At 43.9% G+C, this 12,936-nt stretch overlaps 1 protein-coding gene across 1 annotated transcript in view; it reads right to left on the reverse strand.

Moving 5' to 3' along the window:
* The window catches only part of MEGF6 (multiple EGF like domains 6), a 426,398-nt gene that overhangs the window by 140,363 nt on the left and 273,099 nt on the right, over positions 1-12,936 (reverse strand). The gene's annotated exons all lie outside the window — the stretch shown is intronic.

A 12,936-nucleotide genomic window follows, 5' to 3' on the forward strand; every position in this document is an offset into this window, starting at 1 on the left:
GTACAAATATCCTGGCTTCTCATTATAAAAGATATATTTACATATAACCAGGACTGTTTGTAAATCATGTTTTTAGGTATGAAGAGGAAACCTCATAGTCCTTAGAAATGACCAGGAATGGGTCTGATTATTAAGCCTAGTGTTATTCTACCAGATTTCTTTATTTTCAGCTACATTATTTATTTAGCTATAAAATCAGTTTTCTCTACTTAAGACACCACCACTGTATACTGTAAGTAACATTTTCATATAACATTTAAAAATGATAACACTAATAAAACCCCCAATGATGCACCCATTCAAACATTCTCGCCATTAGCAAACCCTAAGAAAGTTTGATACTATTTCTGATGTAATCCATTCTTTCTTTAAAAAAAGAATTTGCTAATGCTATTTTTGATTTCTACATAATGTCTTTCACACATTATTAATACAAAAGATGAAAGCAAATACAGTGGAGTGATACATTGTTTGTTTTGACTTAGTAATTGAAGTGTCTTTTACCATGGTTTGAATACCAAGTCATACATAAAGTTTGAGGGCAGCCAAAAGTAGCATGGGGGCTTTGTCCTTTATTTTCTGCTTACGAAAGAAAACATTTTAGTGATAGGCCCCTTGGAAACCACTTTCCACAATAATATGGCTAAATAAGTTTGAATAAAACACCTTTGTATCAGTTACTTTTTTGATAGATTTACTGCAGTATTTTGGCATGAAAGGTAGACTCAGCAGGTTTTGGCTTTTTTCCTTTCAGTTTTAAACTTGCCCTATTAAAAACTCTTAAGAAATAGAGTTGAAAGAAGTGAAACGTTTGACCGATGTAGCGCAGTGAACCCAGTGCCAGCAATGCCAACTCAGGTTAAGAATTGAACCACTGTTGCAGCAAGGCACCCTAATAAAGAGAACATTGACTCAGAATGAGTATACAGCATGGTAAACTGAAGACAAATTTAAAGAATGGCCTTAAAAATTGTGTAACTACAAGTTGTCTGGTCCTCTGTTGACGTTTATTCTTAATATCATTCAATATTTGTCCTATTATTTCTATTAGGACAAAACCTTAACCACTTACTATCTGAAGACTACCAACTAATGGACAGTCTAAGGAAGTGGTAAGCAACATGATATACTTCATTAGCGCTCGTGGGCTATTCATATCCGGCTATATACAGTCATGTGAAAAAGAAAGTACATGCTCTTTGAATTCCATAGTTTTACATATCAGGACATAATAACAATCATCTGTTCCTTAGCAGGTCTAAAAATTAGGTAAATACAACCTCAGATGAACATATTACACCGTGTCATGATTTATTTAACAAAAAAAAGCTATGAACCACTACAGCACTAAGAAGAGAGGAGAGTGGGCTGCTGTCGTGGCCAAAGGTTGGGGGCCACACGTGAGGTCCCCGAGGGCAGCATGGGGCACCCGGACCAACGTTGGCCCACCAATGGTTCAAAGAAACAGAGTTTAAAATCTACATGCAATTTTTTTCACTGTCACTTCAAGTTGAAGGATTTCCATGTTTTTCAATACAAATCTTGACTTACAGGTTTTTCAAGAGCATGATTAGACATCTCTAAAACTGGACAAAATTAATATAATTTTGTGTCAGAGTATATTATGAAACATACTGTAGGTAGGTAAGATATCCATGTTACTTTCATGCAACCAATCCAAAGCTCTATCCAGGATCTCCTCTTATCTCTTCCATCGTACATTCAGTGTCTCTTTTGCTAACACCTCATGCTCCTCTATTGATCTCTCTCTGGGATACCCCAGGGCTCTGTCCTGGGACCTCTTCTCTTTTCACACTCTCTCTAGGTGACCTAATCCCATCTCTTGGGTTCAAATATCACCTCTATGCTGATGACACACAAATTTACTTTTCTACCCCTGACCTTACACCTGCTGTACAGACTAAAGTTTCTGAATGTCTCTCGACTATATCAACTTGGCCTCCATCTATTTGGCATGGCAAAAACAGAGCTCCTCATACTTCCTCCCAAACGTGGCACTACTACCTCCTTCCACATTACTGTTGGAAGTACTATCATTCACCCAGTAGCCCAAGCACACTGCCTAGGGGTCACACTCAACTCCTCTCACACATTCTCTTCTCACATTGAAAAGGTAGCTATAACCGGTCATTTTTTCCTCCACAATATTACCAAGATACACCCTTTTTTTTGTTGCTCGACTGCAAAAACTCTGACACAGACCCTAATTCTCTCCCATCTAAACTACTGTAACATCCTGCTGTCTGGCATTCCTGCCTCTCACCTGTCTCCCCTACAATCAGCAATGATAAAGATCACTTATGAACAGGTTCAAATGTCTCAGACAGGTCCCCAAACTTGCATTTCCCCATAATCACGGTTATTCCGGTGCAGCTACGTATTCTGGGTAAATTACATACAAACGTACTCATAATGCATCCCTTTTTGCTTCTTATTTCTTTTAACATGGATTCCTGCATCAGTGCTGTTTTAGACAGCTTTTACAGTACACCTACTGTACTCAGACACGGTTTTGACATTTAGGGTCTCATCAGTGTAGGGATGGTCTTGCATTATAAAACTGGTCGTGGGCTGGCTACAAAACAGGTACACAAATAGGTTATGGAGAGGAAAAAGGTGACTAAAACACTTTTTTTAAGAGAACAGAAGAACAGGAACAAAATATATAGTGATACTGTCTGCATAGCAGAATTAAGAATGGGTAACTTTGTCTTGGATATATTAAGCTTAAGGTCACCTCATATTACAGAGCATTGTTTTACATTAGTTCTCACTTTATAGTCATCTACAATGTACAGTAGCATTACTTATAATATTTTAAATATCTAAAAAAAATCTATTTTCCTGATGTACAGTAGTGGAAGATACAATTAATTGCACATGGTCACATTGTATAAAATCAAACCAAAACTACAAAAACACTCGTCTTCCAACATCATGCATAAAAGGGTCAGATAAAATGATACTTTAATATATCTTCACTAAATACCTCAAATTATTTTTAGATATTCTATTATCGTTCTCTGTGAGTCATTTTTCATAAATTAGATTAATGATATTATGAGTACATTTAAATACTGATATAGCAGACATTGCTCCTGCTGATAACACAGCATATCTAATTTTAATGCAGAATATCACAGAGTTTCCATACAATTCAATGGCAGTGATAAAGCAGAATATCCCACCAGTGGGAGCGATGACCTGTGCTTGTTGTACCATTTGTAAACACTTTTCACTTCTAGAAGGACAATGTATTGCATTTCATTTTAGGTCATTATAGACTTGCTGTTATGTTTACTTACAATAAGTTATAAATCAATGCTTCATTTTCATTGTTATTCTTGTGTTATTTTCTGAACTAATGCTTCTGAAAAATAAGGTGTTGTATCTACACAGTTAGGCAATAGCCGAGTAATGCAGGCACGCTATAAAGAAATAACCAGCAGGTACTTATCAGCTGATGTTCCACATGAAGTCCCAAAGAATACAACAGTAGAGACAGGAGTGAAACAGGCACACAGACTTCTAATTCAAAGAAAATGTATTAAGTCAAAGTGAGCCTATGTTTCAGCTGCATATTTCAACCTTTGTTGAGGTGAGGGTGTCTTACCTTACAGTGGTATTCCTCCCATCCAGACCCTCTCCTCAAATGCAAAATCCATATTTTATGGTCTGGGTGGGAGCAATGCCACCTTTAGTTATGACCTAATTAACGTCTCTATTAATCCCTGCGGTAAGTTTAACGGACCTCTGTGGATATGCATTGTTAAGGGGAACACTTCTTTTGCATGCCATTAGATCTAATGTCAGTGATAGTTAACAAATGCCCTTTCCGGGCGAAAACAGGATTTAACTGGGCGTTATTGAGCTTCGAAAATACAGGTTAATATTTAACGGGGTTAGCACCTTGCTAAGTCACTAAGGGGCCTGTGTGGATCTGGGCCTCAGTGTCATACACTAAACAGCACAAATAGCTTAACCTGTGCCAAACCGTGGTCAACTGAACTCTCAAACAAGTCAACCCATCATCCTGCCTACAGAGTTCTGTGTTTTTCACGATGACATCTTTAAAGATGTTTTAAAAGTTTGAGAATGAAAGTTTCTAAATATCTGAAGTGGTGAAAAAATAATTGTGGATTACATAGATGGTGAGTAATATCACCAAGTTTTCTAAATCTTTGAAATTGGTTTGGTTTTTAATAAGAACATGACACATTCCTTAAAGTTTATGTAATTCCATCATCAATGTGAAGTATTTTCTCACTTGTTTTCTCACCATTCACTTGGGAAAAGCTCTAGATATTAAATTCTATTCTGATATCATAAATCACCTACATCAAAGCAACACTTCAAAATAACTGTACAAATTGTTTGGCAAGTAATGTGAAGAACATTAACATAGACAGGGGAATTTGGCAATGGATAGGCTTCATTGGAACTTAATACTTTGTTTACTACTCAAGGACAACGTGATACAAAATCGGTAAACCGCCTATGGAGTCATGGGGAGCTAGTTACTTAGTGGGAGTATTAACATTCACACATTTAACTAAGGTGTTTTGTAGTAAATAGGAAAATGCACTTGTATCAAATTTACAAATAGACAGTCTCAAGTGTATTTTGTGACATATAATGATAATGAATGTAGTGAGAGCACAAGCCGGGGTTGTCAATGTTAGTAAATCAAACAGATTTTATATATATATATATATATATATATATATATATATATATATATATATATATATATACTGTATATATATATATGCAAATGTAAATACAACTGTATGCTCATCTGCATGTCTTATACAGGTATGCAACCCCGCCTTTCCCCATTATCACCAAGCACACAGCACTTCCACTGAGCAAGGGATTCTGGGACATGACATGCAAATGAGCACACAGTGCCACTTTTTGCTTCAAAAACCATTTTTAACATGGTTCCCTATAGGCTTAAGCTTGCTGCATGGTCACAGCTTTGAGCACAGCCAGGGTTAAGGTGCATACATACCCAGAAAACCACCCACAGACAGCTGTTTCGACCTTAATGGGTCTCATCAGTGTGGGGTTGATTAACTGGGTATGCAAAGAAGCTAAAGGATGGGCCAACCATAATACTGAGTTAAGTTATGGTGAGTAAAAAAAGTGACAAAAGCCCTCCACAGCAAAGCAAATATGCAAATGTAAATACAACTGTATGCTCATCTGCATGTCTTAGGCAGGTCTGCAAACCCGCCTTTCCCCATTATCACCCAGCACACAGCACTTCCACTGCAGCAAGGGATTCTGGGAAATGAAATGCAAATGAGCACACAGTGCCACTTTTTGCTTCAAAAACCATTTTTAACATGGTTCCCTATAGGCTATATATATATATAAATATGTAGCCAGGTCCCCCTCTGAGTGTTGCCACACTCCCCCCCCCCCCCCTCTCCATGTCTCACTTCCGCAGCGGTTGGGATAGTGGTGGCCGGTTGCGGGGTAGCGAGGATGCCGGGACGGCGCCGAGGACTCCCGATGGCTCCCGTTGCAGGGCGCCGCCATTTTCTTTTGGCTCGCGCATGCGCAGTGAGAGCAGTAGTTGCGGAGGCCCTCAGCTAGCTCACGCATGTGCAGGAGCAGAACACACAAGTGCGCGAAGCTGCGGCTAATGAGGAGAGACAGTCCAAGTACCCGATCATTTTGGGAACAAATACCGACATATTGCGAGCTGTAATCAGGCCGTACTTGCAAGAAACCAACGAATTGCCCATGGCCAATCCCCTCCTCGATCCCGTCCTACGGGAGGAGTGCAACAAGATATATGTTCTAGAGCGCCATGGGGACCTCTACAATTGTCAAGCCGGACTGACAATGATTTTACTAGGGGGAGTGCAACACGTGTTCGTCTGGTGCTGCTATCTCGATTGAGACGAGACATACCATCTTTTCTCTCTGGAAAGTACTCCGGAAAAAGACGTTCAGAGGCGGTATAGGGTAATACCTGAAGTAAAAGAATGGATGACTAAAATTCCTCTCCGAACTTACGTATATGTTCAGAATATTTCCCCATTCTCAATGGATTTCGATACAGGACAGAGTTTGGGCCGTATATATCCGGTCAGCCCTGTGGAAACAATGCCACCGGTGAACACCGCTGCAGCGTGTGAGCAGTCTGCTGACCTGAGCTTCAACTTCGGGGATTCAGCACTGCCACCTGGATGGAAAGACCTACTGACAGTCAAGTTGAATGAGCGACGGGCTGTGTTCTCCATGAGTGAGATGGATGTGGGTTGCAGTCGCAGCGCCCAATACACCATTACACTGAGTGACGCTACTCCTTTCCATGAACGCTCTCGTTGCATCGCCCCTAGGGATGTGGACGATGTGAGGAACGTCTTGCAAGAGATGGAGACGGCTGGGATCGTGACAGAGTCTCGGAGTTCTTACGCCTAGTGGTGGTACAGAAGAAGAATGGATCTATAAGACTGTGTGTCGATTATCGAACCCTGAACGGTACGATACCCGACAAATAAAACCTTCCCTGCATTGAAGAGATTCTAAATGCTTTAACCGGGAGTAAATAGTTCAGTGTTATCGATTTACGATCTGGGTACTACCAAGTACCCATGAGTGAAGAGGACCAGGAAAAAACAGCCTTTGTCTGCCCCCTGGGTTTCTACCAATTTACGCGCATGCCTCAAGGCATATGCGGGGCCCCTGCCACCATCCAGTGCATGATGGAGAAAACTATAGGCGACATGAACCCTTGTGAGTGTCTAGCCTACCTGGACGACATTACTGTCTTCGGCAAGACCCTGGAAGAGCATGAAGAATGGCGGCATAAGGTGCTGGACCGCCTTGGTAAGGAAGGGCTGAAGCTGTCACGCGGCAAATGTCATTTCTGTCACACCTCGGTGACTTATGTGGGACACATCGTGTCCTCCCAAGGAATTGCTACCGATCCAAGCAAGGTGGAAGTGGTGGTGAACTGGCCTCGTCCTGAGAATGTCATGGAGCTACAATCATTCCTTGGCTTCTGTGGGTATTATCGTCGCTTTGTGGAAGGGTACTCGAGTAGAGCTAAGCCCCTCAACAATCTCTTGCAGATATATTCTGAAGATATGGGGGGAAAGGCCACTTCGGCCCATCAACTGTTTGGCGATAAATTGACGCCCGAGTGTGAACGGGCCTTCCTGAATTGAAGAAAAGCCTGATGAAAGCATCAGTGCTTGCATACGCTGATCAGAACAACCCTACGTTCTGCACGTGGACTAGGCTTCTGGGGTTCATACCCTACATATCTCTTTAGCAGTGCATTGCCTCCATCTGCCGTAGGCTCCAGGAACTGAAGGTGATCTCCCATGGTAGAACAATTACCTCTCCCCCCAGTAAGGTCACACACCAGGCAGGAGGTATAACAAAAGGAGCATTTTATTATCTCTTCTGTACCGCACAGTAACCAGCAGGCTTCTGCCCAATGCAGTAGCTCTCAGCTACCACTGAAGGATGGTCCCTGGACTGTCACTACAGGCCAAGGGCACCCGCAGCCATCCTAGCTCTTCCCTGCCTCCCTAGCAGAGGCAGAGGTATTATCCACACTCACTCTCCCCCGGAGGGTAGAGGACTGGAGAAGGCCCAATAATCAGCCCCTCCACTGTGTGACCTGCCTTCCTCAAGTGGGGAAAGGCACTGCTAAATGTGGGTGGTATCTGACCTTAAGTACAGCCAGGAGGAGAGCATCAGGTCTGACTTATGATTGGTGATGCCCAAACCTGATGTCACCGCCTCCCGCTGTCACTCAAGTGCAGCTCCGCGAAGGGGAAAAACCCCTTCCTGGCAAGGCCTGCTTGTACCAGGATTTACTGCCAGGATGGAAGCAAACTAGTAGCCACAGATGGCATGGCTACAGATACATAAAATAAAAAGGACCTACTGTAACTCCACTTTGGAGCTCTAACTAATACATCTTAATTACTCACTATAAGTAGGAGAACTTACTCTTTCCCCACTCAGAACCCTGTACCTTCAATTGAACCGCAGTTCTCCCTGCAGTCTCTCACTGAGGCTGTCAGCATGTGGGCTTCCAGATCAAAACAGCAGCATCCCAGGGAGGTGTCTGGACTGCCTTTACATTGCAGTCCATTAATTAGTACTCAGGTGAGGGGAAAGGATACACACCCAGGAAAGTGCAAGGCCCTATATACCTCCCTTCAAATACTTCCTCACTGAGTACATCACTATATATACACACACACTATATATATATATATATATATATATATACACACATACACAGTACTGTATATATATTTATATACACAGTGTGTATATATATATATATATATATATATATATATATATATATATATATATATTTATATCTTCCAATACTAGTCAATTAAAGCTAAAATATTAGCAGTGCACTCAGATTGTGCTCTTCGCATATAATGAAGCTATACTTATGACTAAGAGAAAAATTAAGGCCTGATACCATCTCAGAGGGTGGAAAAACTTCTCAAAGAGAGAAAGATGTGTCGCACAGCACAAAAAAGATGAAGGCTGATGTGAGATAAAAAATGAGCTTTATTTGCACAAGGTGCAAGCGAGTCCTCTTGACGCTTTTCGGCCTGGAAGGCCTTTGTCAAAAGAGTAATTCGCTTGCATCACAAGACATCCAGTTGTACACCAGCAAACCTATGACAGCTGTTCAAATTGATCAACACAATAAGTATCAGGTGTCCAGTGTTACAATCATTGATCACCTCAATGTCAAACATAAAGTTCGCATAGTCAACATAGATGTCTGATGAAAAAGTTAAAACACAAAAATACAAAGATACATATAAAATGACCAGTCATTGTGACCAAAAACATAAATATATATCAAAATGTTTCTTATTGGTATATTAATGACAGGTCAATGAAACATGAAATCTATACTCCTTGAGCTTATTTTAAAGCAAAAATCATTCATTTATATTTCATCACAGACCCAGATGAATGGGATAGGAGAATTTCTCCTATCCCATTCATCTGGGTCTGTGATGAAATATAAATGAATGATTTTTGCTTTAAAATTGTGAGGATTCAGGGATCGCGGCATCCGCGCCCTGGTCCCCCTTCTCCTGCGGTTACTCCCGCTACCGTGGCACGCGCCTCTCGCTGGCGTCACTCACCTTCGGCGGTCCTGGGGGTTCCCCGCCGTGCTCTGCGTCCTCGGATGCCCGCGGGGTCTGCAGTCCCGCATGCGGCCGCCGTGTTCCCCAGCCACGCGCCTGAACAGCGCGCGCCGGGTGAGGTTAATTTATTCACTGCTCTTGCAGTGAAGACCCGCCCCAGCACACTAAGAGGACCTCCTACCAAGACAAGAGTCCTTACCTGCCTGCCAATCAAGGGGACCTATCCAGGATAGCTCCACACAGTCCTCCAGGCCTGCCCCCACCTCTGATTGGCCAGTCACACTTTATAATGCCAGTTCTTCCTCTTACTCATTGCTCGACATAGTTTTCACTTGGATTACTACTCTGGCGTTTTCTCTCTTATTCTCTCAGGTTACGACTTGGCTTGGCGGACGTCTCTCTCTGGCTCTAGACCCCTGCTTGGACAAACGACCTTCCGGAATTCTCCAATCCCAGACTTTGGCTAACGGCAACGACAACGGCATTTCTACATCGGTACCGGCAAGTATTGATAGCTAAATACACCTGGCCTGGCAACTCCAAAATCACCACACTCCGGACACGCTCCCTTTGCTGCGGGTGCGTGCTTCTATACGTTCCTCACCTCAGGGAAAGGAACAGGTCTGGTCTGCGGGCTGCACCGGCGTAACATTATGTCGAGCCCACAAGACGCAGACCAGACTGTGGACTCTATGATGACGGCCATGTACCAACAAATACAGGCCTTAACGGATCAAGTGGCTCTCCTCTCCCAACAGGTATCGGACCGCCCTTTACAGGCTCCGCCTGCGGCTGCACCCCCGGCGCAGCCTGACTTATCTGCCACTTCATTTTCAGTTCCGAAGATTCCGGCTCCAAGGCCCTACGCAGGGGATCCACACGCCTGTCGTGGCTTTCTCAACCAGTGCGAGATCCAGTTCAAGATGGCTCCCCAGTTGTATGCTACTGGCCGGAAAAAGGTAGCCTACGTATATAGTCTGCTCACAGGTAATGCACTGGCATGGGCCTCTCCGATCTGGGAACTACGCCCTGATATTACCCGCGATTACGCGGCCTTCAGATGGGACTTTCGACAGGTTTTTGATATCCCCGCACGTCAAGAGACTGCTTCTGATACCGTGCTAGAGCTTAAAAAGGGACGTCGGCCTGTGGGTCAATACGCCTTGGAATTCAGAACTGTAGCAGCTGAGACTCATTGGGGTCAGGAGGCTTTAGTCGCCGTCTTCTGGAAAGGTCTATCGGAGTCTCTGAAGGATGAACTTGCTTCCCACACCAGGCCAGAGTTACTGGAGGATCTCATCACCCTGGCTAGTCGTATGGATCAGCGCCTTCAGGTACGCCGCGCTCAGCGTCAGCTTCCCCGGGCTACGCCTTTCCGTGCTTCCTTTTCCAGGTTCTCTACTAACCAGAGACCCGTCGTATCCCCGTTACCGGCGCTGGAGGCTCCAGAGCCGATGCAACTTGGAGTTCAGCAACCTCGGGTACCGTCACGACAACTTCGCTCTACTGGGGAATCGTGCCATCATTGCGGAGCTTCTGAGCAGCGTACCCGTAACCATCCTCCATCTCCGGGAAACGACTAAGCCCAGTGAGTACGAAGGGGCGCTCTCTGGGTACTGAATCTCCTTGTCCCCCTCCCAGAAGGGAACTTCCCAAAAGATTGACTATTCCCGTCTTCCTTTCAGGACCGACTTTCCGCACCTCCACTGCTGCATTTATCGATTCCGGCGCAGGAGGGAATTTCATAGATCAAACCTTTTCTGAGCAAAATCAAATTCCGCTTTCCAGGAAGGACTCTCCCGTTGCCTTGTTCGGGATTGATAATCGACCTCTCACCCCGGCTTATATCTCCTTAGAGACCGGACCTATCACCCTTTCTACTCATTCTCACAAAGAGACTCTGGGTTTTGATGTTATTCATGCCACAGGAACACCTATCACGCTTGGCTTGCCCTGGTTACAGAAGCATAATCCACTCATCGATTGGGTTTCTCCTAACCCTATTAACTGGAGGTCAAGGTCAGAGAAACCTTTTTCCTCTATCAAGCAACCATCCTTTCTATTAGCCAACACATCAAGTTCTCGGAGGGAGTTACCTTCTCGATACGCCGAATTCTTGGACGTTTTCAGCAAGGCTCAGTCTGAACTTCTACCTCCTCATCGTTCCTACGATTGTCCGATTGATCTGGTACCTGGTTATACCTTGCCAAAAGCCAAATCTCATCCTCTCTCGTTGCCCGAGACCAAAGCTATGGACGAATATATTCGTGAGAATCTTAAGCGGGGCTTCATACGTCATTCCAATTCTCCTGCGGGGGCTGGATTCTTCTTTGTCAAAAAGAAAGATGGTACTCTCAGACCATGTATTGATTACCGGGGTCTGAACCATATCACGGTGAAGAATCGTTATCCACTCCCACTCATCTCCGAACTCTTTGATAGACTTCAGGGGGCCAATCTCTTTACTAAACTGGATCTCCGTGGGGCATACAACCTCATCCGCATCCGGGAGGGCGATGAATAGAAGACTGCCTTCAACACCCGTAGCGGACACTACGAATATCTAGTGATGCCCTTCGGGTTATGCAACGCACCGGCAGTTTTTCAGGACTTCATCAATGACATCTTTCGAGACGTTCTTAATATATTTGTCATTGTATACCTGGATGACATCCTTATTTTTTCTCAAAACTTACAGGATCATATCATCCATACGAAGTTTGTGCTTTCACGCCTCCGCGAGAACCGGTTGTTTGCTAAAATGGAGAAATGCATTTTTCATCAGTCTACCACTTCTTTTCTCGGATACATCATCTCCAACAAAGGTTTGGCCATGGACCCAGAGAAGCTAAAGGCCGTCGTGGATTGGCCACAACCCAATTCCCTCAAATCTGTTCAACGGTTGTTGGGTTTTTCTAATTGTTACCGGAAGTTTATCCGCAACTTTTCTACCATTGTCGCTCCTATCACCGCACTGACCAAAAAAGGTGCAGACCCTTCATCTTGGTCTCCAGAAGCTGTCACGGCATTCGAGACACTGAAACAAACTTTTGTCTCTGCTCCCATCCTTCGACACCCTAACACGAATTTCCCCTTCACCTTAGAGGTTGACGCTTCGAACTGTGGGGCTGGGGCGGTTCTGTCGCAGAAATTTTCTTCCCAGGATAAACTTCATCCTTGCGGGTTTTTCTCCAAAAGATTTTCATCGGCAGAGAGGAATTATGACGTGGGCAATAGGGAACTTTTGGCCGTCAAGATGGCTCTTCAAGAATGGAGACATCTTCTGGAGGGGTCAAAAGAGCCATTCACCATTCTTACGGACCATAAGAACTTATTGTACATTGAGAATGCCCGTCGCTTAGGTCCTCGCCAAGCTCGCTGGTCGTTATTTTTCTCTAGATTCAATTTTGTTCTCTCATACATTCCCGGCACTAAGAACGTCAAGGCGGATGCTCTCTCCCGGCAATACTCTTCTGAAGAGAGATCAGAGAAAACCACTGAGTCCATCCTCCCTAAACAAAGACTCTTAGCAGCTGTGGCATTCAAGAATCTTGAGAGGATCATCAAGTCTCAAGAGAACCTCCCGTCCGGTCTTGTGGTTCCTAAAGACTCTTTGTATGTGGAACCCAAATTTATCCCTGAAATACTGGACTGGGGACACGCCGTCCGTTCGGCAGGGCATCCTGGATTCAAGAAAACCTTGGACCTCATCCGTCGTACCTTTTGGTGGCCCAATATGGTTAAAACCATT

This window comes from Ascaphus truei, chromosome 6, assembly GCF_040206685.1.
Source record: "Ascaphus truei isolate aAscTru1 chromosome 6, aAscTru1.hap1, whole genome shotgun sequence".
In the NCBI taxonomy this organism is placed as follows: domain Eukaryota; kingdom Metazoa; phylum Chordata; class Amphibia; order Anura; family Ascaphidae; genus Ascaphus; species Ascaphus truei.